Source organism: Erinaceus europaeus, chromosome 1, assembly GCF_950295315.1.
Source record: "Erinaceus europaeus chromosome 1, mEriEur2.1, whole genome shotgun sequence".
In the NCBI taxonomy this organism is placed as follows: Eukaryota; Metazoa; Chordata; class Mammalia; order Eulipotyphla; family Erinaceidae; genus Erinaceus; species Erinaceus europaeus.
Window position 1 is genome coordinate 129,247,846 of NC_080162.1, and position 27,735 is coordinate 129,275,580.

Genomic DNA, 27,735 nt, shown 5'->3' on the forward strand with positions numbered 1-27,735 from the left:
ACATTTCGTTTCTCATAAGATTCCTCAAATCCATTTTGGGTGGTTCACTTCCTAACAATGTCCCAAAACCTAGATAAAGACCACGTCCCACAAGATAGGGCATATGTTCACATGTATCCATAAATTAGGGTAAAATATATACCTGAAAGCAGACTGCACAATAGTCTGCAGTGAGTCAATATATGCAGCAAGCAAGTAGAAAGACCTAAAAAGACAACATAAAGTGCCCAATGAAATAATTTCTACATAGACTTAAATACCCTCCTCACCTACTTCTTATTACGCTTCCCTCAGTCCCTCCAAAGCTAAACTTATCAAAGTAAGGACTAAAAAGCTGAATAACAGAAAGAGACTGGCATACTTTAATGATGACTCTTTAGTCACTATCAGGCCACCCTATCATCTGGGGCCCTAGTCGGGGAGTCCTGAGATTCCCAAACAGACATGATGGGCCTAGACCTTGAATAGATCCCTTTCTCCATTGTTACCGGTCATCTCCATCAGGAACAACATAATGGACCCATCTGTAGGCCCCCATAGGACCTTGCCTTCAACTTGGATCAATGGTAGAGAATGTTCTATCCTCTAAAGGGAGGCTGGATAACATACTTTATCTACCACCTGAGGAAGATGGGTCTTAAAATTGGGGCAGCTTGAAACGCTCCTACTCATGACCACAGAATGCAAGCTCATGCAAGCTTACAGGGATGCAGAGTTTATATAGGCTCCTAAGCTGAATATGGACGCCTGATAAAATCAATGGGGTTTACAGTAAACAATATATACCTTTCCCATATTTGGGACCTGATCTAGCTTCCTAGCCCTTTTCCTAGCCATGACATCATCTCCCAAAACAACAACTGGGTCCACCTGCATATCAGATGTCAGGATCAGAAAAAAACAAACCAAAACAAACAAACAAAAAAACAAAAGTATAGTCATAGGTCCTTTGGTATATAACTAAAATATGCCTACTGGGTATCTACAAAATGGAGCCCCCCAAATCTTCATCTGCAGTATTCCAGCCTTTAGGTTCATGACTAGTCAACAATCTGTTTTGCTTTATAAATTAACTTTTTTTTTTTTTTTTTTTAGTCACCAGGTTCCAGATGTTACCATGATGCTAACCGGACTTCTCTGGGCAGACAATCCCATCAATATGTTTGGAGTCCAGCTTCCCCATAACCCTGTCTCACTAAGGAAAGAGAGAGATAGGCTGGGAGTATGGATCGACCTGCCAACACCCCTGTTCAAAGAGAGACAGTTACAGAATCCAGACCTTCCACATTCTGCACCCCATATTCCCAGAGGAATAAAGAGTAGGAAAGTTATCAGGGGAGGGGATGGGATATGGAGTTCTTGTGGTGGGAATTGTGTGGAGTTGTATCTTTCTTATTCTATGGTTTTTGTCTGTGTTTCCTTTTTATAAATAAAAATTAAAAAATAAAGAAATTCTGTGTGTTAATTAATACGCTTTCAGTAGAATAAGAAAGTAATGACATCTGGGGAAGTGAAATAGAAAGAAAAGCCATGGTTTTGTGTCCAGTTATATCAGATCAATGGCCATGTGTAAGCATTTACTACATGACATCCAAGAAAAATGTTGATAACTCAATCAAATGTTTTAGTCTTAGAAGTCCTCAGATATTAAACTTGAAAGTAGTGCTTTTATGTAGAAGTCCATCAACTGAGAAAAACCCCCAGTAAAATTAAATAAGTTAACTGATGGAAAATATTTTGTTATTGTTGTTATTGTCAGACTTTACTTCTCAGAACCAACAATTTTGGATAGAAAGAGAGAGAAGGAGACAGGAAGATAGAAAGAAGGAGAGAGGAAATGACACCATAGTACTCATGCTCCCCTCAGTCTGGTAGAAGCTAAGTAAGTTGGTTTCCTACAGTTGAAATATCTTACAGGCACATATATATATTTTTCTTTTTAATCATTAAAAGTGTAATTTAACTGAAAGAGTGGAAGCACTGTGAAAAATGTCCTGCTTTTTCATTCAAAAAATAGATTTTGAAACTATATTTGGCTTTATTAAAAGGGAGCATGCAAACCATTTCATTCAAATTAATTTTTTCCTTTTTGCCCCCAGAGTGATCACTGGGCTTCAGTGCCTACATGACTACACTGCTCCTAATGATATTTTTATTTTTATTAATTTTGATAAAGGGTAATCAATAAGGGGAGGGGATTCTCAAGATCTATTTTATTGAATGCATGGCTCTTCTGAGTGCTCCCATGCCAGGTCCGTGTGTGTGTGTGTGTGTGTGTGTGTGTGTGTGTGTGTGTGTATTAATTTTACAGTGAGAGGTAGAATATATTTTCAGTTTGGTAGTTTTCAAAATAACAGAAAATACCATAATATGTGGAAAAATTTTTTTTTCATATTTTAAATGGATTTAAATAAATCATTGCAAATTCACTGAATTGAATGAATCCAGATATCAGAAAGAATACAAATCTTTAGATGAATTTGAAATGTATAATCTCTTATTTATATAATTGAATAAATTAAGAATAGAAAGGAATTCACATCATGTTAGTATTTCAATGAAAAATAAAATGTATATAGTTATTTCTATGTGGTATTGTCTATCTGTAGTTTAGTATCTAAGGAGCTAGTAACATGATTGCCTTTGTGGAGAAACTCTGGGTGGTAGTAGGGAAAAAATTTGATTTTTATTGTGAACATTCTAGTATTGTTTAAGCATAGTTCTCCGTGCATTTCTCATGCTGATAAATTATCATGCTAATATCTATTTCTTCATATCAAAACTATGCCTTGATGCCTGCTTCTTGACTCTACTACCCCATTGTGGCTATTTTTTTCCTTTCTTTTTCCTGCATCACTGATATAGTGTTCATGAAGCTTCCCTCTGCAGGTGGGGACTAGGGGACTAGATCTGGAACTAGATTGCTCATACATGGTGATGTGTGATGTTTGTGCTTACTGGGTGTGCCCCCTTCTGGCCCCTATGCTGGCTAATGCTAAAAGCAAAAGTAAAACCTATAGTTCTAATAATTTTTTTTGGTTGTAAATTTAGTTTAGTAGTTAAATGTAATTGAGGTTTTGGGAAAGGTGGCAAAATAAAAGATTAACATTACCCAAAACAGAGAGATATTTGTATTTTTTCTTTTATCATTATGTACTTTCTAACTAAGGCGGTGATTTCTCAAGCAAATATAAAAGTCAGGGTCAGTACATTCATTTTAGTTACCTTGTGAACTTCTGAAGACTCCTTTATGATTATATGAGTCATAGTGAATGGGTTTTTATGTGAAGATATTCCACATATAGAACAGATGTGTCCTGAATTTATCCTGTTATTATGAACATGACATATAGAAAAGCATAGTGTTATTTCACAACAGGTGATCATTCAATTTCCATAATATAATTTTACAATTTTGAAATTTTGCTTAAAAATTAAATGATCTATATTATACAATGACTGGATAGGAGTTCCACTGTTTTGAATAAACTTATCAAATAAATAAGGCTTTATTGAACATTGTTATTGCAAATATTCTTCAAGATTTTCAGAAAAGACTACACTTATACAAGACTTGGAAATTGAAACATATATTGGCAAAATATTTAGAATTTATTTCTAGAAGTTTGAATGTTTTCCACATGCAATTATAATCCTTTAGCTATTGGCATTCTTTCCTGGGAAGTGTTCTGGTTTCTTATCTGAAAAAAAATTTAATTGAAGACAGCAATTTCTCAAAAATTTGGAAGATAGAAATGAAAAGATTTCATGATTTACATTTTATTCTACTTTCATATTAAATCTTCACCTACTTTTATATTAAATCTTCACCATGCTACACTCAACACATTGCTAAGCATAGGTAGGCCATGCAGTAGTACCTGGTCCAAACACCAGCACCACCTGGTAGTGCCATACATGACATCCCCAATCCACTAGAGGTTATTTTTAAATATCGTATTATATTTACAAGAAAAAAAGATCACAGAGCAGTTTATTTTACTCTATTTTAAAAATTAATTTCCTAAAAACATACTGAAAGTGTGGGAAACTTGAGTTTTGGTAGTATTAAGTTGTGTAGAATATAAAGGTATGTTTCTTCATTCTCACTATGAACTGCAAAGTGATGTTATGGTGATCTTCTGGGGCCTCCCTTGCTGAGCGTAAAAGAACAGAAAATTTTCTAGGAGCAGAGATCAAGATAATAAACAGAACTTGTGATGTTGATAGAATAAATGCCTATCCAGGGAGTCGGGTGGTAGCGCAGTGGTTAAGCTCACGTGGCAAAGTACAACGACTAGCATAAGGATCCTGGTTCCAGCCCCTGGCTTTCCACCTGCAGGGGGGTCACTTCACAGGCGGTGAAGCAGATCTGCAGGTGTCTTTCTCTCCCCCTCTTTGTCTTCCCTTCCTCTCTCCATTTCTCTCTGTCCTATCCAACAACAATGAGATCAATAACAACAATAATAACTACAACAATAAAAAAAAGGCAACAAACGGGAATAAATAAATATTTTTTAAAAATCAAAAAAAGAGAAAATGCTTATCCATAACTGAGAAATACAATGACATATGTACGAAACAAACTTTTAAGTAGCACTAATGTATGAGTAGACATATTAAAAGTATTTAGTATTTTATTATACAAAATGTTGGGTTAATATGGTGCATAATGATAGTTCTGATTTTTTCCCTAGTCTCTGACATATATACAATCATAAAAGTTTATCTAGATAAGAAATGTTTGTATATAGTTTGAACATTTCTTTTTTAATATTATTCATTTATTATTGAATAGAGACAGATAAATTAAGAGAGGAGGGGAAATAGAGATGAAGAGAGACAGAGAGACACCTACTGACCTGCTTCACCACTTGTGAAGCTTTCCTCCTGCATGTGGGGACCAGGGGCTCCAACCTGGGTCCTTGCACATTATAATGTGTATGTTTAACTAGGTGCACCACCACCTGGCCCCTGAACATCTCTTGATGTTTTTTTATGTTCCATTCAGTAAGTAAATATTGTTTTTATTTCTTCTAATATATTTATTTTTATAATCTGGGTTCCAAACATCACATGCATATATAGTCAAATTGAGGACTCTGTTTATGTATCACTTTTTTTTTTAACATACAAGAGTACTAATAGGCTCAGTTTATAGTAGCATGAGGGATTGAACCTGGGAATTCAGAGTCTCAGACATGAGAGTCTCTTTGCATAACCATTATACTATCTACCCCTACCCTATATATCACTTTTGTATAAAACATTAATTTACATGAAGTTGGACCACCATGTATCTATCACTTATGCACAAAAATTAATTCTAAGTGTATCAAAAATGTGAATTAGACCAGAAAATTTCAAATACATAGAAGAAAACATTGGCAGAACACTTCCCAATCTATGCTTTGAAAAAGTCTTTGGAGATTCAAATCTACCAGCAAAGGAAACAAAAACACAAATAAATCAATGGGATTATATAGAAATTTTAAAAACTCCGTTTGGACTTTTATTGTGAAGTTTAATAAGCACAGGTTTATTTAGATATATAAAAATGGAGATGAGAAAATATGGAGAACAAAAAAGCTAACTAGACGTGTAGCAGGGGTCATGAATCCTTAAGCCTTAGTTAACCAGCATTCAGGTTCACCACGTGCAAGATGATGTCTGAAGAGAAATAGTGCCGTTAGGTTTGGAGAGAAGAGATGGCTAGGTGAAAAGTAGCAGTTAAAAATGTGTGCCTTCTGCCAGACACTCATTTATGTAACTTCCCATGCCCATATCCAAATCCATTATGGAATTGTGTGCCTCTGTCATTTGCTCTTGACATCAACTATACTCTAATTATATTTCTGTTCCATAATGCATTTTGCTCATCATAAGTAAGATAGGGTTCCCGAAAAGACTACATCAAACTGAGGAGCTTCTGCTCAGCTTCTATCACCACCCTCACAGAAAGATACTCTTCAGTGTGGGAGATGATCTTTATACAACATACTAATATTAAATAAAGGACTAATAACCAAATTCACAAAGAGCTCAGTAAACTTAACATCAAAAAACCCCCCACAAAAATACTTAAAATCCCACTAGAAAATGGGGCAAGGGCATGGGCAAAAACTTCAATGAGGAAGAGACACAAAAAGCCAATGGATACATGAGAAGGTGCTCAAAGTCACTGATTATCAGATAAATGCAAATAAAGACACCAATGAGATAACTACTGTATGCCCGTGAAAAGACACTAACAACAAATGTAGAAGAGGATGTGATGGAAAAGGGACACTTTTGCACTTCTAGTAGGAGTGCAAATTGGTCCAGCCCTTTTGGAAAACAGTCTGGAGATGTCTAAAAACACTAGAAATCTTACTCTATGTCCAGATAATAATATCTGTTCTGGGGATTGATCCCAAGGAAACAGAAATATCTATCAAAAGTGGTCTATTTATATCTATATTCATAGAAGCACAATTTATAATAGCCAAAGCCTTTAAGCAACCTAGATGTTCTAGTTCAGATGAGTGGATAAAAAAGTTTGGCATGTTTACATGATAGGATACTACCTAGTTGTTAGAATGTCTGTATCCTCTTGGATGAAATTTGAGGACATCATGTTAAGTGAGATTATTCAAAAGAGAAGGATAGATACTAAATGTTCCAATTTTTAAGCTGATTTAACAAATAAGAACAGGGAGGGAGAAGACAAAGTGAAAGATGGACTAGATACAGTGTATTGCGTCAAAACAAAGTACTCTGGGGAAGGCTGGAGAGTAGTTCTCAGGTAGTAAAGCTTGGGGGCCTGGTTTACGCATATGTCAGTGACTTCACTATAAATCATTAACCCTCTCAATGAAAGATATGTTTGTTTTCTTTCATTAGGCTATCATATTATTTTCAAACAACTCTGTGGAAGGATTAAATATTTCTAGTTTCTTCCCAAAGGAAGACTTTTAGTTTCATCTGCTCTATTCTTACCTTTAGGTTTCTAATTACTAAATAATTTTATTCTGCTTATTGCTTTTCATTCACCAAACAGATAATACCATGATGCCAATCTCATTTCCCTGGGTAGATGATCTCACCAATGTGTACTAGAACCCCACCTCCCCAGAGCCCTACCTCACTAGGGAAAGGTAGAAACAGACTGGGAGTATGGATCAACCTGTCAAAGACCATGTCAAGTGGAGAAGCTATTACAGAAACCAGACCTTCTATCCCATAAAGATTTTTAGTCCATACTCCCAGAGGGATATAAAGTATAGGGGAACTGCTAATGGAGGGGATGGGATACGGAACTCTTGAGGTGGGAATTGTGTGAAATTTTACCCTTCATCCTACAGCTGTTAATCATAATTGAATCACTAATAAAAATAAAATTTGAAGCATTAATTTCTTCTTTCAGTGACAATAGCAAAGTACAAATAGTTCCACACATTCTGTTGCTACTATGATAAACTGCCCCAGTGACTGTCCCATTGCCACACATATAGCAGCTATTAGAAGTGGCAGTAACTGGTAAAATTTAAATGGCTCAGTCTAATAATAATAGTTATAAACACTACAGTGATAGATTAATTTTTATTATCTACATACCCTGCTGTAAATGTATTAGATACAACTGAGTCTAGATGAGTTGATCCCATTTTTTAGTAAGTAAATTTTTGGAGTTCTCATTTTTATAGATCTAACATGCATAAATATAGAAATTTCTAAATTTTCCTTGAGAGTTAAACTTTGTACTGTTGTTTGATCACCCCACTGCTATGATTATCTTTGATTCATCTGATCTTGGGGATCTGTTCCCAGGTCTCTTGATGTTCTGGTTTCGTGGTCTACATTCCTGTACTAACTTCTGGATAAAATTTATCCAGTTGAAAGCCCTGCTATGTTTCCCTGTGCTTCCCTCATGATTAGAAGCTGCCTCATCTACTTTCCCTGCCACTCATAGTTTGAGTGGCTTTCTCTAAGGTATATCCCTAGGCTTACTCATGGAAAAATATAGTCTAACTATTTTTAAATATTTTTATTTTTATTTTTTTTAGTTTTGTGACTTTTTATTACCTTTATTTGATTATTGGGTAGAGACAGCTAGAAATTGAAAGGGAAGAGGGTGATGGAGAAAGAGGGAGAAAGACCATTGCAATGCTACTTAACTACTTACTTCAGAGAGAGAAATTGGAGATAGAAATATAGAGAGGAAGAAAGACACTTAAAGCACTGCTTCACCACTCATGAAGCTTCTCTACTGCAAGTGGGGAACAGGGTTATGAACCCAGGTCTGTGAATATGGTAATATGAGCACTCTGCAAGGTACCTCATCAGGAGGTCCTTCTCCCAACTAGTCTTAATTTCTCTCCAGTTGTTTCTTAAAATTTGGCACCTATTTGACAGAAACATTTCCAAAACCTTGAAATTTTCCTTCAAAGAAAGTTCCATGTAATTAGATATTAATTCTTTCCACTAAATTTGCCAATCCCCTTTTACTTTTCTTTCAAGTCAACAGGTCAAAACTCAGAAGTATAACTCAGAAGTATGGGTTTTTACTCTGTACTTAGAGAAAAAAAAGTGAAAAAGAAAAAGAAAAAAATCTTAGTATGAAACTGTTATGTTCATTCTTTCAACTCCTTCTTTATCCATAAGTGTTCATGCTTAAATATCCCTCTCTGTCTATTTAGGGAGGTCTTTAGTTATTACTGTCAAACCGCTCTTACTATATGCTTGTTTCAAAGACCTTTTTTATTCCTCCAGACTTCTGATCTTTCAAGACAAGTTCTCTTTTTTTGTTTTTTTTTTTAGATCGTTTTCTTTTTCACTCTTTCCTTCTCGCTCTTATCTAAAAAATAGAAAACTCCTCTGATAATAAATGTTTTGTTCTTACATATGGATGACTTCTTTTCAATAGACAATGGTGTTCTGAGTTCCAAAATCCATCTAGTTTTTCAATTGAATATTTGTTCTAAACTATACTTATAAGCCCTAGGACTCTAAGGCTGTGATCACTACCACTTTAACAGGGTAGAGAAAATGAGAAGTGTGTGTGTGTGTGTGTGTGTGTGTGTGTGTGTGTTAATGTTAAACTAACATTCCCTAATGTATTCTTGCATTTCATTTACATGTAGATTAAGGCAATAATACATTTTTGAAGGATATCAGAATTGTCTAGTTTCCACATTCATATTACTAAGTTGTAGAGTCATGGGGACTGGTGATGGCTCACCTGTTCCTCTCCTTCTCTATTTCCCTGTACACTTTGCATTTCTGACCATATTTATCCAATAAAGATAGTAAAAAATACTAAAAACTGTAGAGTCTAATTAATTTTCCAAAGAACTCATAACTGGCGAAACTCCAATATTTTGTAATATGCCACTGTACTCTGCTATCATTCTTTTTTTGTTAAAGATGCAGTTTCCTTTTCATTGATTTTGTTTAATTTTTCTCTTTTCTTACTATCTTTATTTATTTACTGGTTAGAGATGGCCAGAAATCGTGAAGGAAAGGGTTGACAGAAAAAGAGAGAGACAGAGAGACACCTGCAACACTGCTTTACCACTTGTGAAGCTTTCACCATGCAGGGGGCAGGGGCTCAAACCTGGGTTCTTTCACATTGTAACATATACACTCAACTAAGTAAGCCACCACCTTGCCCCTTAATTTTTCTGTATTTCTTAGGACATAGAAAAATTGATAATGATGGAGGAGATAGCAAAGGAGAGAAACACTTGCATACTCCCTCACCATTCATGAATTTTCCTCCATGGAGGTGGGTGGAGAGGGCTTGAACCTGGGTCCTCACACATTGTACTGTGTACACTCAACCAAGTGGACCACCATTGGGCCCCTCCTCTACCATCTTTTACACTGTTACTTATTTCATTTTGTTTTTGAAAACTCTAAATCCCATGAGTTAACTTTGTAAAGTTATTTGCATGTAAGTTGTGAGTTATTGTTGTTCAGAAGAATGGCACATAATAACAGTGAGTAAAAAAAAAAAAAGAATCTAGGGTTACATATTTACACACAACATAACTAATATAACTTTCCATATTTTCCCACATATCCTATGACATAGCCCCTTTCTCCTCCTAAGATACCTAAATGTCATATCCTCGATGATCTCTGAGATTCGTTTTTGTGAATATATTTAAGGAAACAGAAACTTAACAAACTAGCATATCATAGCTTCCTATTCCATTGTCATACAATAGTCACTACAGGTTGTATATTTAACCTGCATATTGTGTCGATTCTTGTAAAAGTTGAATTTTATTCTATGGGATTTGACGAGGTACTGAAAGTTATAAACTAGAAGATGAGATGACCTCATTACCATTTTTTAATGCAAATCAGACTGCAGAGGGAAAATCTCATTGACAGACTGTGGTTAGGGTGGGGGCAGGAAAGAGGAACAGACAGCACCGTTACAATTCCTCAGACAAAATATACTTCTCATCTAAGTTAGGGTAATGGAATAAAAATGCAGAGAAGTGAATGAATTAATCAAGTTAGGATTTGTAACGAAGACAGATTGGATGGGACCCTTGCTTGTATCCTGACTTCAATGGGATAAGAACACTAGTAATTAATTTTAATTCTTGAATAGGAATAAACACATCTAATTGAGTTTCCCTATGAAACTAGGGCTAAGTAGAAAACAGTTAACACCACATATGCAATATTCTTGATTTTTAATATCATTTCAATAGGCACGATGTTTAATAAATGATTTCAATGAAATAGTTTCACATTAAGTATAATTTATTATTATTATCGTAATTAATATTAATATTGATTTAAAGCCATTGGAATTTGAAATTCTTTTTGTTCCCTGTCCCAGAAGGGTTTATTTTTGTTGATCTTCTTGGTCTGGTGTAAAATCTATCTTTTGAGATTGGCATTCCCCAGTGACTGAGTGGTGAATTATGCTGTCTGGAAAGTTATTGTGAGTTCCACTGTGGTTTTGGTTCAGTAAGTTTTTATGTATTTTTACAAATTTTGAACATACACCCAGAGGCTTTTTGGCACTGTCTACATTTTGAAACTCAGGAAAATAAATATGAACTATTTAATGGTCTCCAATTCTAGGTTCAGCATTTTAAATATATTGAAATATGTATATGAAGACTTTTCTGAAACTTGGAACAGAAACCAATTTGGCAAAGACTTTCTAATCTCACACAAAAAAGGAACTTTCTTTGCAGCTCAGTTGATTATATATCTTGCAGGTTACAAGAGGTATATTCTGAGTCTTAGCTCTGGAATTTGGGTAAAGTGTACTTAACTTTTTTTGTGAATATTTGTTTTGCATTTCTAGTAGCTGAAGAAGAGTAATTCTAACTGATTTAACTTATCCTTAGAAAAAACTTTCCAGTTTATAGTCAACTTTGATTATTATACTCAACAGTTTAGTGACATACAAACAAAGATTTACTTGGGAATAAGAGACTATCATTAAAAATAATAAAGCATAGCTATATGAAATAACATTAAAGGTACATTAGATAATCTTTGTTTCCTTCTCTTTTATTAGACTTAAATAATAAAATTACAAAAAAGCATCCAAATGGTATGTTCTGCTGAAAACTCCATTTATAATTAAGTTGAATCCTATTATCGTCATAGTCATGATTACCCTTCCAAATTATCGGTTGTACACTTAAGTAATTTCATATTAACCAAATGAATATACTTATTAATTAAAATTTGTATTAGTAATTTAACAGTGATCTACAAGATTATAGAATAGTAGGGGTGTAGTCTTATATCACGTCCATCAACGAACTTCAGAGTCCCCACCAACCCAAGGACAACCACCGTAGTCTACCAAGTTCTTACAGATAGATTGGCAACACTTTTCTTTTTGCAAGCTCATGTGTTTCTGTTTTCTATAAGAAATTTTATTAATATCAAAGGTAAGAAACTGCTAAATATTCAGGATAATGTAACATGCATTTTGAAAAATTGCTTCTGAAAATAAAAATGTGAGTTTTTCCTCAAGAAGCTATGATACACATTTACCCAAAGTTAAAAGCAACATTTTAAAAAAAAAGAAATTATTTAATGTATAGCACAGTGACACTATATTAAAAGGTACACAGAAAGTTTGGAGGCAGAAGTAGTAATTTGAGGCATATGATTCCAGTTTCTATTGTCATTTTCTGCCTTTTAGGTACCCTCAGTTGGGCCACTGTTTTTTCATCTGCCGAGCTATTTCAGTAACTCTTGTCTGCAGTGACTTCAAAATGTTATTGAGGATCTCATATTTTGCTGGTAATCCCTTGAGACCTTTGGATGAAAAGAGCCATAAAAATTCAAAATGTTTTTCTAGGTGGGGGTTTCCAAAATTGGTCCCTTTGAGGGAGCCACCTACTTGAATATTGAATACCCTCCCTGTGTAATGTGGAAAAAGTGGTTGGTGAAAAAGTACTCTTCTAGCATCACCAAAAAACAGACATCTTTATTGTTTAGAATGTGAAACACACCCATAGGGAATCACTTCATTATTTTTTTAAGTGAATGAAAATATTACAAGTTGAGCTGATGAAATGCAGGATAAGTGCAAACAGACTACACCCTTCCTCTTTTAGTCACAAGGAGAAGTAGCCAGTCAATTCTCTCCATTGCACCCTCCCTGTTGACTAGAGAGCCCATATCTGAGCTATACTTAATCATGCCACCCTTGAGTCACCAACAGAAAAAAACCCACAGACTGGTTGTTTTTCTCTTTGTGGTATAAGGCGGCTATTTGAAGGGGAATCTTTATCCCTGCCATTTTTTCCTCCTTTCATCTCCTTAGTGTTTATTGTTTGTTTTCATTTTCTTACTTTCATTCCTTGCAATTTCAATTATTATCCCTCTCTTAAGGTCTCCCTCCTTGATCTCTTGAGAGTATTTTTTTATTTATTTATAAAAAAGAAAACATTGACATAACCATAGAATAAGAGGGGTACAACTCCACACAATTCCCACCACCAGGACTCCGTATCCCAACCCCTCCCCTAATAGCTTTCCTATTCTTTAACCCTCTGGGAGTATGGACCCAAGGTCATTGTGGGATGCAGAAGGTGAAAGGTCAGAACATGGGGGTTGATAGGTTAACCCATATTTCTAGCCTGTCTTTCTCTTTCCCTAGTGGGGTGGGGCTATTGGGAAGCGGAGCTCCAGAACACATTGGCTGGGTCATCTGTCCAGGGAAGTCTAGTCAGCATCCTGCTAGCATCTGGAACTTGGTGGCTGAAAAGAGAGTTGATATACAAGGTCAAACAAATTGTTGATCAATGATGAATTTAAAGGCTCGAAAAGTGCAGATGAAGAGTTGCGGGGTCTGCCATTTTGTAGATAGCTTGTAGGCATATTTTAGTTTTGTTCCAAAGGGTCTGTGGCTATACTAGTTTTTTTTTCCCCTGAGCCTGAAATCTGATATACAGGTGGATCCAAGTTATTGTCTGGGGAGATGATGTCATGGCTGAAAAAGGAACAGAAAGCTGGATCAGGGAAGAGGGTAGCTCCCTAATATAGGAAAGGGGTATAAATATTGTTGACTGTAAACCTTCGGGGTATGTTTAAAGGAATGCTTTCTTATCAGCTACAATTCTCCAAGAGCTCATTTGGAAATTAAAAATTAAAAAGTATCTATCTTTTCTGACCCTCCAGCTGCCAAAAGTCATCATGCGTCATGATTTTTTACTCAACTGACAAAAATACTTAATATAAAGAGTTGGACTTTCCCAGTGTTGCTCCTTAACTGTCATTCCATTTTATGGATTTCAGCAGACTGATAGATTGCATTATTTGACCAGAGTAGCTTCCCTGCTCACTGTCCATTGTAGCTATTTATTTATTTATTTTTCTCTCTCTTACATCTGGCTGAAGCAACCAGAGCAGGTGGATGTTAAGAAATACAAATGACTGCCAGTGAGCATTCTTTATCTGGAGTATCTTGTTTAAAGGATGTTTGCAAGGCTAGTTTCCAAAATTGTTCTATCAGCTAACTAAGAAATTTATATAAACTATGTACTAAATAATAATAACAATAATATTTTTTATCATTCCTGTTATTCCTTAACAGTTCACTATTATATGAGATTTGTTGGAAACTTGGAGAGGAGAGAGAAAGAAAGAGAGAGAGAGATAACACCAGGTGTTTCCTCAAAGGAGACCAACCCTCTTTAAGGCTTTCCTATAGAATAAGGCAAGACTGTCCAAAATTAACTCTAATATAAAGTGAACTGATTAGAAACTATATCCACTAAGTTCTTTCTCTGAGTTTAGTGTTTTATTAGACAGTAGAGCAGAAGTTCTTGATACAAAATGGCTCCCTCATTTTCTTTCTCCACTCCAACTCAGAAAAAGAATGTTTTTACTGAAATTGACCTTAACTGAAAATAGTAAAGAAATTCTGGAGAAGTTAAGTTATCCAAGACACCTTTACACACAACAAAGATGGGGGCGGGACACCACTATGGTTTAAGATTCTCCTCCCAAAATTTATACATTGAATTATAATTTCCAAAGGTGAAAAATCTAGGAAGAAATCATTGGGGGAATAATGAAATCATAAGGAAAGAGTTCTCATGAATGTCAATAGTGCTTCATAAAAGAGATTCCAGCGACATTTTTTTTGTTTCTTTCATCTTTGATATTTATAAAAAGGAAACACTGGCAAGATCATAGGAAAAGAGAGGTACAACTCCACACAATTCCCACCACCAGAACTCTATTTCCCATCCCCTCCCTTTATAGCTTTCCTATTCTTTAGCCTTCTGGGAGTAGGTCATTATGGGGTGCAGAAGTTGGAAGGTCTGGCTTCTGTAATTGCTTCCCCACTGGACATGGGTGTTGACAGGTCGATCTATACTCCCAGCCTGCCTCTCTCCCTAGTGGGGCGGGGTCCATTCCAGGGATCTTTCCTTTCATAGGATTCTCTAATTCCATTCCAGGTGGGTTCACTTCCTAACAAAGTCCCAAAACCTAGATATAGAACAGGTCCCATAAGATACAGCATATGTTCACATATATCCATAAATTAGGGCAAAATATACACCTGAAAGCAAAAGTACACAGTAATCTGCAGTGAGTCAGTATAAAGTTCATAATGAAACAGTGATTACTTAGACTTAGATACTCTCCTCACCTACTTTTTTACTCTTCTCTCACTCACTCCAAAGCTAACCTTATCAAAGCAAGGACCCAAAAGTTGAATAAGGGTAAAAGTCTAGAGACATTATTATCCTCTGCCTTCAAGTGTGACCATAATGAAATAAAAACCATTTAATGTCCAATATGCAGGAAAACTCTAACCTTTGAGGAATATTTTTTATATAAGATAGAAATAATTTACACCCTTACCAAATTCAAGTACACAAATTGAGGTATAATTTCAGATTCTAAGATACATTCATAATTTTAAAAAATAAGGCAGCAAAATGGTTCCGATAGATATATGGTGATCAGTTTGAGCCCAGTTCCCACTGCTTTGTAAGATGCTACTTTGTGGTGTTGTCTTTCCAACTCCTTTTTTTTTTTTTTTTTGTCTCTTCTTATCTGAAAAAGTTGACCGGGAGTGATGAAGTAAAATAATATAAAATAAAATAGTCAAATAAGGGCACATAGGCCAAATAATTAAATAGTCTGTGCATGGATCTGTTAAACAAAGTTGCAACAGTACAGTATTGATGAAGGGATATGTAGAAGAACATGTTAGGCTTTGATCTCAAATTCCACAGGATCAAAAAAAAAGGGGGGGGGCAGGACACTCAGAAGTAATAGGTATGACTTAAAAAGAAGAGATGGCAAGGCCATATATATGCAGAAGGTAGGAGGTCTGGCTTCTGCAATTGCTTCCCCTCTGAACATGGGCATTAACAGGTCGATCCATACTTCCAGCCTGCCTCTCTCTTTCCCTAGTAGGGTGGGGTTATGGGGAAGCAGAGCTGCAGGACACATTGGTGGGGTTGTCTGTCCAGGGAAGTTTGACAGGCATCATGCTAGCATCTGGAACCTAGTGGCTGAAAAGAGAGTTAACATAGAAGACCAAACAAATTGTTGACCAATTATGAACTTAAAGGCTGGAACATTGCAGATGAAGAGTTGGGGGGGTTACTTATAGAGAGTTATAGAAATAATAGTCAACCCATACCTGTGATCTTGGGAGAACTGCTGCATTTCCCAGTGGAGGGAATGGGGACACAGAACTTTGGTGGTAAGAAAGGTGTTCAGTTATATCCATGTTATCTTGTAATTTTGTAAATCAATATTAAATCACTAATAAAAGTCCAATTTAAAAAAGGGGGGGAGAAAAAGATGGGCATCTATAGACCTGCTTCACTGCTCCAAATCATTCCCTTTTTGCAGGTAAAGTGTTCCATTACTTCCTCAAAAAGGATAGTTTAAAGAAGACTTCTTGGCTCCTGTGTGATGGCACACAAAGTTTAGTGCAGACATTATCATGTTTAAAGAAATGGGTTTAAGACTCCAGTCTCCACCTGTATGGAAGATCTTCACATTTGGTGAAGTAGTGCTGTTGGTGTCTCTTCCTCTCTTCCTCTCTGTCTCCCCTCCCCTTTCAATTTCTCTGTCCTATCAAGTTAAAAATAAATAAAAATAACAAAGACTCTCAGATAGATTTATATGTAGTATCTCTCTATAAAATATATACAGTACTTTTATGCACAGCACATTTATTTGCAAATAGTACTCTGTGTCTTTGTAAATGATATCACTTTCCCTCAAGTACTGAAAATATTTTATTTATTTTAATGAGAGAAGTACAGAGGAAAAGATACATAGAGATATCAGAGCACTGCTCAACTTTGGCTTATGGTGGTGTTGAACCTCAGAGCCTAAGGCATAGAGAAGTCTTTTTTCATAATCATTATGATTTTTTCTAGCTCTTCTGTTTGGCTCTTTTTTGTTATTGTTACTATTTTTAGTTTTCTGTCTTGATGCTGCTGCTTTCACTTTGTTATGTGTTTATCTTATATGAGAGATAAAATGGCAGAGAAAGAGACTGGCACACTACTCATCTTTGTACATGTGATGCTAGACATCAAACTTGGGGCCTTTTACATCTAAGCCTGTGCTTAATTATTGTTGTTTTCCTCTCCATTTTCCTGATAACTGTTCAGCTGTGTTCTTTTATAGCTCACTGAGAGTCTGTAAGATGAATAATTTAATGATGAAATAATCTCCTTTGTTTCATCTTGGAGACATTGAAGAGAACTTGTTAACTGAGATATGTAAGAAGGAAAATGAAGGCTCAATGATTTCACTTATATGTGGGAACTAAGGAGCAAAGAAAAATGGTGACAATAAAGGGTGACATTAGGGCTTGGTATAGTGGATTGAAGCAAATTAGAGCAGAAAACTGTAGCAGTAGATGCAATGTGGAACTATGACCTTATAATCTTATGATCCCATAAGCTATCATTTTTGTTTTTATGAAGCTTTTTTAATCATTTAAACTTTATTTCATTTGATAGGACAGATGGAAAGGGGAGAAAGAGAGAGAGAGAGAGAGAGAGAGAGCTACAGCACTGCTTGACTGCTCATGAATCCTTCTCCTGGCAGGTGGGGACTTGTAGCTTAGACCAAGGTCCTTGTGGTTGGTGACACATACATTTAAACTAGTGTGCCGCTGCCCAGCCCCATGACTGTTAGGTCACTAATGGACAGATGAATAAACATGACTTAAAAAGAAAAAAAAAAAAGAATTACACTAAGTATATGGAAGATGACTGTCGAACTCTTAGGAGAATAGGTCTCTCGAATCTACAGACCCCAAACAACTGGAAAGTCAGTATGGATGAAAAAGGAAAGAAAGTGTTGTTTTATTAAAAACTCTGCATTGGTATTATGTAAATATTAGGTGAGAAGTATAAAAAAGAGATGACTAATGATGCATTTTCTCATATATTTCAAAAAGACAAGACAAATTTGAAAATAATCAAGTTGACTATTAATATAGGTTATTAAGTACAGAGAAAGGGGTGTGTTCATATTGAAAAATCCCATAATATTAGGGGCATATCCTATTATTTTTAATTCAACTGATTTATTTTTCTTTTTACAAAATAAAGAACAATACAGGTCATGTTTATAAAACAATTATTTAGGGACCCCAGAAGTGGCACAGTGAATCAAGCAATGAGTTCTCAGATATGAGGTTCCAAGTTCAAACCTAGGTATCCCATGTGCCAGAGTAATGTCCTGGTTCCCTCTGTCTTCCATATTCTCTCCTATTGACAGATACATACATATATATTTAAGAAAGGAGACATTAACAAAACCATAGGATAAGAGGGGTACAACTCCACACAGTTCCCACAACCCAGTCTCCATATCCCATCCCCTCCCCTGATAGCTTTCCCATTCTCCATCCCTCCGGGAGCATGGACCCAGGGTCATTGTGGGTTGCAGAAGGTGGAAGGCCTGGCTTCTGTAATTGCTTCCCCGCTGAACATGGATGTTGACTGGTCAATCCATACTCCCAGTCTGCCTCTCTCTTTCCCTAGTGGGGTGGGGCTCTGGGGAAGCGGAGCTCCAAGAAACATTGGTGGGGTCATGAGTCCATGGAAATCTGGTCGGCATCATGCTGGCATCTGGAACCTGGGGGCTGAAAAGAGAGTTAACATACAAAGACAAACAATTTGTTCAGCATTCATGGACCTAAAGGCTGGAATAGTGCAGATGAAGTGTTGGGGGCGGGGGGCTTCTCTCTGAAGACTTTTGTGTACTTCTGCTTTCAGGAATATATTTTTTCCCTGGTTTATGGACAAGTGTGAACATACGCTCTATCACAGGGGACCTGGTCTATATCTAGGTCTGGGGACTTTATTGGGGAGTGGAACATCTGGAATGAAATTAGAGAATACTATGAAAGGAAAGGTCTCACCCGAGTGATGAAGCTGAAGGGTTGTCATTCCACACCTGAAGTCCCTGGACGCAATCTGAAGTGAAGCATGCTGGGGTGGCCCTCTTTGCGTTGATTAGGTTGCAATCTGTGGATGCAATATTATTTGATATGAATTGAGAGAAGCATGCAGGAAAGTGGGTCCCACCCTAAGGTTCCAGGACTGGGGGAAATATAGGCTCTATAGTGGAAATGTGAGGTTTCTACTGTCTTAGGGTTCAAGAAGACAATGGATAGTTATTGTTATCGTCACATTATTTGGTAATTGGGTTAACTTTGAAAAGTCCCTTTGTTAGGGTTTGCTGTATAATACCCAGCATCTTGTATATAGCGGTGTCACCGGTTGCTTCTGTTCTCCCTGATCTAGGCTTTTGAGAGAGTCAACATATCAAAGACTCAGCCTATGTATTAAAAAGACTCAGTCTGTGTTTTAAAAAGTTCTAGATATATGATAATTTTTCCCTTCTCATATTAATTGAATAGTGATTTATATGACTACACTTTAAGTATAGTCATATATATTTTTAAATTACTATTTTAAATATACCTGGAAATGATATAGTTGGAGAAAAAATCTTTTTTGTTGCTGTTGTTGTTGTTTTGCTTGACTGACAAATAAAAGAAATACTTTAAAATTGATTTACAATCTTTGAGATCTTTAGTGATAATTGACTTTAAGTTCCCACTTCTATGACAATGATGACACAACTGACATATTGTAAATAGTAGTAACGACATGCCTTAAACTACATCAATGCTACAAATAAACTTATATTGTTGTGTGTCCAAAATGATGTTTGACTTTGGATGTCTCAAAAAGACACAGAGATCTATGAGATCTAACACTTAATTCTCTTTATTATGACTCATTTTTCAGTTACTATCTAGAATCACCTGACAAAAATCATTTTCCAATTTTGAAATCATGAGTCAACGAGATGGCTCAGCCATGCAACGAATGTCTTTCATGCATGAGAGCTGAGTTTGATCTCAGGTACCACATGAGAGTTCAACAAAGAAGAAACACATGGAATTTCATGGATGGTGCAGTTCTCCTTTGATATTTTTCTAAAAACAAACAAAAATGGATATGGGAAGTGGTTTAGCAGAAGTGTACATGTTTCCCAAGTGTGCAACTCTGGGTTTGCTTCCTGGCATACACACATACACATATACATACACATACACATACATTCTTTCTTTCATTTTTTTAAAACTATTTTCTGAAATAAAATGCTTTCATAGCACATATTTCCTACTGGATCAATTTCACTTACCTAAGTGATGTGGTCAGTGCCCTTTGTGGTCTAGAATTTGCTATCTTTCCATTTTCACATTTAGCTATGAGCAAGCAGAATCTATGTGCATTATCCTTCTACTTAATGGAAAAGGGTTGTTATTGCCCAAATACTTACATAAGCCTGACATATATTTCCATGCATAATTAATTATCCCTACAAGAAATGCTTTCATTTCATTTATTATTCCTGAAAACAAACTTGCACTCATGCTTTAGAACTCAACTTAGGATCTTTTCTTCTAGCCTTTCATTCACTATTCTACTTAGGCAGATAGATGTATGCATATATGTATATTAGGTTTAAAGCTACTCTCTGGGGGAACTCTGTGTTACAATATCAGTAATTCAAAATTATCTTAGCTGGCTGCTCTCTAAATGCAGATACTTTGCTTCCTTTTTTATTGATATCAGAATCCAGTTTAGGATTTAATTAGTTAATAGTTGCTTATTCTAAATAAAAGTTGGTAAGAAGTCAAATATTATCAATTCTTCTGATCAATTCTTCTGATGTTGAATTTAGGAAATTAATGCAAATAAGTAGAAAGATACTTGTCTGAGGTAATGAACATTTAGAAGTTTTTAAAAATTATATTATTACTAGAATTTATTTTATTCCCAGAGCACTGCTCAGCTCTTGCTTATGGTGGCACTGAGATGTCTCTCTGTCTTTCTCCCACTCTCCCATACCTCTCAATTTCTATGTATCTTTCTTTTTCTTCTTCCTCTTCCTCTTCATCTTCCTCTCCTCCTTCTCCTTCTCCTTTTCCCTCTTCTTCTTCTCCTTCTACTTCTTCTTCTTCTTCTTCTTCTTCTTCTTCTTCTTCTTCTTCTTCTTCTTCTTCTTCTTCTTCTTCATCTACTGCTGCTGGAGGCCAGTTTTTCCCCATTTTTTATTGGATAGGACAGAGAGAAACTGAGAGGATGGGAAAATAGAGATGAGAAGAGAAAGACTGACACTTGAAGACCTGCTTCACTGCTCCTGAAATGCCCCCACCCCTACAGGTGGGGAGTGGTGGTCTTAAACTGGGATCCTTGCATAGACCCTTGCATTTCATACTAAGTACACGTAACCCAGTGTGCCACCATCCAGGCCCCAATCTCTCTCTCTATCTTTATCAAGTAAGTGAATAAACAAACATTAAAACAACAGTTTGAGCTTATGGGTACCAAAGTAGTATGGTACTGGCAAATGATAGAAACATATATTCATGGAATAGAAAATAGAATCCCTAAAGACTGGGTTAGTGCAGATGAAGTGTTGAGGGGATATTCCCTGCAGGCTCTTGTGTACTTCTGCTTTCAGGTATATATTTTTCCCTGGTTTATGGGCATGTGTGAACATATGCTCTATCTCAGGGGACCTAGACTATATCTAGGTTTGGGGACTTTATTTGGGATGTAATTATTGGAATGTAATTAGATGTAATTTATTAGAATGTAATTAGAATGTAATTTATTATGATGTAATTTATTGGATTGTAATTAGAGAATACTATGAAAGGAAAGATCTCAGCAGAGTGAGTGCCCCTGCGGCTACAGACAGACTATGACCCACATAGTCAACGACTGCCACCTCTCCAGATTCAAAGGAGGTCTCAAAACTTTACATCAGGCTCAACCTGACGCTGTTAACTGGCTACGGAAGAAGGGCAAATGCTAGAAGAAGAAGAAGCAGAGTGATGAAGTTGAGGGGTTGTCATTCTACACCTGAAGTCTCTGGACACAGTCTGAAGTGAAACATGCTGGAGTGGCACTCCTTGCATTGACTAGGTTGTGATCTGCAGATGTCTTTAAGTCCGTGGTTGTTCAATAGTTTGTTTGGCTTTGTATGTTAACTCTCTTTTCAGCCTGGACAGATGACCCCACCAATGTGTCCTGGAGCTCAGCTTCCCAGAAAGTCACCCTAATAGGGAAAGAGAGAGGCAGACTGGGAGTATGGATCTACCAGTCAAGCCCATGTTCAGCTGGGAAGCAATTACAGAAGCCAGACCTTCCACCTTCTGCAACCCACAATGACCCTGGATCCTAACTCCCAGAGAGATAGAGTGTCGTATGCTTTACATTGGTTTGTTCTAGCCTTCCCCCCACCAAGAGAATTGGATCAGTCCAATTAATTTCGCGGGCCTGCTTGGCCCCGCCCAAAGGAACCCCGGGAGAGGGTTCCTGAGTTGGAGAGTGCCAGAGAGAGAGAGTTCCTGAGTTCCAGAGTAAGAGAGAGTGCTTGTGCCGCCGCAAAGAGACAGCCGAGTTCTGTTTGGTGATTAGTTTGTCTTAGTTTGTGAATCGTTGTTCCTGAATAAAGAAATACAGCTTCCCTGCCCAGCCGTTGTCTCCGCATCTCTGTTCACCACTGCGAAGCTAACCCGCCCGGCTAGAGCCTCCGAAAATTTTAACAACAATAGAGAATGGGAAAGCTATCAGGGGAGGGGATGGGATATGGAGATCAGGTGGTGGGAATTCTGGGAACTGTGCCCCTCTTATCCTATGGTTTTATTAATGTCTCCTTTCTTAAATTAAAAAAAAGAAAAAATATATATATAATCCCAAACACAACTACGAAAAATTGATTATGATGAAGGTATTAAATCAATTCAAGGGAAAAATATTTTCTTCAACAAATGTTTCAAGGAAAACCAGATTTATACATATAAAAGAGCTTAGTAGAACACCTTAATTGAACATTATGAACAATGAGAATATTAATGCTAAAGACACAAACCATTTCTAAGAAAATAAAGTTTTCTCATAATCTTGAGATTGGCAGTGAATTCTTGAATATAATATCAAATGCACAATAAACTGACTAAACAACAGTTTAGTTCCTCCCATTGTTTTATGCTAGAGCTGATCTGATCGTCTCCATGTCTTCTCTCTCATTCTCATAATTAATTAATTAATCAATCATTTTTTTTCTTAAAATAGCAAATAATTTGAATGTGTAAGTCCCCAAAGAGACCACAAAAGGTGGTCTAAAAGATATTACAATAAAAGATATTACAATCAAAAACTAAAAGACTAAAAGATATTACAATCACTGGACACGAGTGAAATGCGAACTGACACCACAATATAACATTGTTTCATAAGTAGGAGGATAGATATAATAAAAGAATTAATGAGATAACAAGTGTTGATGAGAATGTAAAGAAATTGAAATTCTAATTTTATTTTGCTATTTTGGATATAGAATTGGGAAACCATTAGTTTCTCAAAAAAATAAATAATGAACTCCTATCTGATCCAGCTATTGCACTTTTAGATTTATTAACTCCGAATTAAAAGCAGGATTCACAATGATATTTATATGCCAATATACTCTACAGAATTATTCACAACAACCTGATGGGCACAATACCCCAAATACCTATTATAAGTTAAATAGATTTTAGAAGTGGCATATCTGTATATGAAAAAGTAAATTATTAAGCCCTAAAAAAGAGTGAAATCAGCTGTCTGGAAGCAGCACAGTGGATAAAGCACTGAACTCTGTAGCATGAGGCCCCTAGTTCAGTCCCTGGCATTGTTTGTGCCAAGGTGATGCTCTGGTTCTTTCTCTTCTCTGTCTCTCAAATTATTAGAAGAAAAACACAGAAATAGAATGATATTTCTGGTTTACCACAACATGGACAAACTGAGATCACAGTGTTAAGTGAAATTAGAACAATAAGAATGGACAAAATTTATGATTCACATTGTGTGAAATATCTTGAATCTGCAAATTCGTAGGGACAGAAAGTAGAACAAAGGTTTTCATGATTTTTCCAAAGGACAGTGAAGGTTAAGGTTAAGAGTACATTGTGGAAAAGATGAACAGAGAAGCTGTGAATTTTTTCTGATTGGATAAGATGAAGAACATCAGAATGATAATAAAGTTCTGACAGTATAGATGTCTTAGTTTTATTGTTACTATCATTGCTATTATTACTACTGTTATTATAGTTATTTATTTGATAGAGCTAAAAATTGAGAAATAGAAATATAGAAGTAGAGAGAGAGAGAGAGAGAGAGACCTACAGCACTGCTTCAGCACTCACAGCACTCATGAAACTATCCCCCTGCAGATGGGAACCCTGGGATTGAACCTGGGTCCTTGTGCATTGTAGCCTGTGCACTCAACAAAGTGTGCCACAACCCTGCCCAAATCTCCTAGTTTTTTTTTTTTATCTGGTTTTTAAAATTTCTTTATTGGGGAATTAATGCTTTACAGTTGACAGTAAATACAATAGTTTGTATATGCATAACATTTCCCAGTTTTCCAAATAATAATACAACCCCCACTAGGTCCTCTGTCATCCTTTTTTGACCTGTATTCTCCCCCCACCCACCCAGACACCTCAGAGTCTTTTATTTTGGTATCAGCTCAGGTTCTACTTGTGTTTTTCCTTCTGATCTTGTTTTTCAACTTCTGCCTGAGAGTGAGATCATCCCATATTCATCCTTCTGTTTCTGACTTACTTCACTTAACATGAATTTTTCAAGGTGCATCCAAGATCCTCTGGAAACGATGAAGTCACCATTTTTATAGCTAAGTAGTATTCCACTGTGTTATACACCACAACTTGCTCAGCCACTCATCTGTTGTTGGACACCAGGGTTCCTTCCAGGTTTTGGCTATTACAAATTGTGCTGCTAAGGACATATGTGTACACAGATCTTTTTGGATGGGTGTGTTGTATTCCTTAAGATATATACCCAGGAGAGGAATTGCAGGATCATAGGGTAAGTCCATTTCTAGCCTTATGAGAGTTCTCCAGAATGTTCTCCACAGAAGTTGGACCAATTGACATTCCCACTATCAGTGCAGGAGGGTTCTTTGAACCAACAACCTCTCCAGCATTTGCTGCTGTTACCTTTTCTAATGTATGACATTCTCACAGGAGTGAAGTAGTATCTCACTGTTGTCTTTATTTGCATTTGTCTGACAATCAAAGACTTGAAGCATTTTTTCATGTGTTTCTCAGCCTTTTGGATCTCTTCTGTGGTGAATGTTCTGTCCATGTCCTCTCCCCATTTTTGGATGGGGTCATTTGCTTTCTTGTTGTTGAGTTTGGCAATCTCTCTCTATATTTTGGTTATTAAAGTCTTGTCTGATGTATGACATGTAAAGATTTTCTCCCATTTTGTGAAGGGTCTCTTGGTTTGCGTAGTGGTTTCTTTTGCTGTGCAAAAGCTTTTTAATTTGATGTAGTCCATAGGTTTATGCTTGCCTTAGTCTTCTTTGTAACTGAATTCATTTCATTGAAGATGTATTTAAATTTTATATGGAAAAGAGTTCTGCCAATATTTTCCTCTAAGTATCTGGTAGTTTCTTGTCTAACATTCAAGTACTTGATCTATTTGGAATTTACTTTTGTATTTGGTGAAATATAGTGGTTCAGTTTCATCCTTCTGCATGTTTCAAGCCATTTTTTCCAACACCATTTGTTGAAGAGACTCTGCTTTCCCCATTGAATAGTCTGGGTACCTTTGTCAAATATTTTATATGCATAAGTGTGGGGGCTTACTTCTGGACTGTTAATTATATTCCACTGTCAGTGTGTCTATTCATGTTCCAGTACCAAGCATTTTTTTTTACAATGGCCCTATAAAACAATTTGAGATCTGGGAGTGTGATGCCACCAGTTGTTCTTTCTTCTCAAGATTGGTTTGGCAATTCTAGGTCTTTTCTGGTTCCAGATAAACACTTGTAGCATTTGTTCTATTGTCCTAAAAAATGTGTTTGGAATTTTGATGTGAATAGTATTAAAATTGTATATGGCTCTGGGTAGTATATTAATTTTGATGATGTTAATTCTTCCAAACCATGAACATGAAATATCTTTCCACTTCTTTGTGTCTTTTTCAATTTCCTTGAGTAGTGACTCATACTTTTCAGTATACAAATCTATCACTTCTTTTGTTAGGTGTGTTCCTAGATATTTGTTGTAGTAAAAAAAAATGATTTCTGGATTTCAAAGTCTCCTAACTTAGTGTTTGCATAGAGGAATGCCACTGACTTATGAATGTCAATTTTATAGCCTGACACCTTACTGTATTGCCTGATGATTTCCAAAATCTTCTTGCTGGATTCCTTAGGTTTTTCTAGGTATACTATCATGTCATCTGCAGATAGGAAGAGTTTGACTTCTTCTCTTCTAATCTGTATCTCTTGAATTCCTTGTTCCTGCCTGATTGCTATGGAAAAAATTTCCAACTCTATGTTGAATAGTAATGGTGATAATGGGCAGCCCTGTCTAGTACCTGATCTGAGGGGAAAAGTATCGAGTTTTTCACAATTGAGTATGATGTTGGTTGTAAGTTTGCTATATATAGACTCCATTATCTTCAGGAATTTTCCATCTATTCTCATTTTTTGTAATGTTTTTGCATAAGGAGATGTTCTATTTTGTCAAAGGCTTTCTCTATATCTATGGATATGACCATGTGGTTTTTGGTCTTGCTTTTATTGATGTGGTGGATCATGTTTATTGATTTATGTATATTAAATCAACCATTTATCCCTGGGATAAACCCCACTTGGTCATGATGAAAAATCTTTTTAACATACTGCTGTATCCAGTTGGCTAGAATTTTGTTCAATATTTTAGCATCAATGTTCATCAGAGATATTGGTCTGTAGTTTTCTTTTTTGGTTGTGTCCCTGTCTGCTTTTGTATGAGAGTGATGTTGGCTTCATAGAATCTGGGAGTATTCCAGTGTCTTCAATCTTCTGGAAGACTTTTAAAAGTAGAGGTATTAGTTCTTCCTTGAAGGTTTTGTAGAATTCACTTGTAAAACCATCTGGTCCAGGACTTTTATTTTGGGGAAGGTTTTTGATAACTGTTTCACTTTAATTAGCTGTGATGGGCCTGTTCGTGTTATCTAGTTCCTCTTTACTTAATTTTGAAAGTTAGTAGGTATCTTGGAAATCGTCCATTTCTTCCAAGTTCTCTAGCTTGGTGGCATATAGTTGTTCATAGAAGTTAACTTGATATGCTGAATTTCTGCAGTGTCAGTTGTGATATCTCCTTTTTTATTTATGATCTGATTTATTTGGAGCTTCTCCCTTTTTTGTTTTGTGAGTCTGGCTAAAAGTTTGTCGATTTTGTTCACTATTTCAAAGAACCAACATTTACTTTCATTGATATTTTTATGGTTTTCTGATTTTCAATGTTATTTATTTTTGGCCTAACTTTAGTTGTTTCTGTCCTTCTGTCCTTCTGCTTGCTTTAGGATTACTTTGTTCTTCTTCTTCTTCTAGGTCATTAATGTGCAAGCAGGAGGTTTATTTGTGCTTTTTCTTGTTTCCTAATGTGTGCTTGTATGGCTATGAACTTCCTTCTCAGTACTGCCTTAGCTGTATCCTAAATATTTTGATAGCTTCTGTCTTCATTGTCATTAAAGTCTATAAACATTTTGATTTCTTCCTTTATTTCCTCTTTGACCCAGTAGTTGTTGAGTAGTATACTGTTGAGCTTCCACATTTTGGGACTCTTACTAATATTTTCTTGATTGCTAAGTGTTAATTTAATCCCACTGTCAC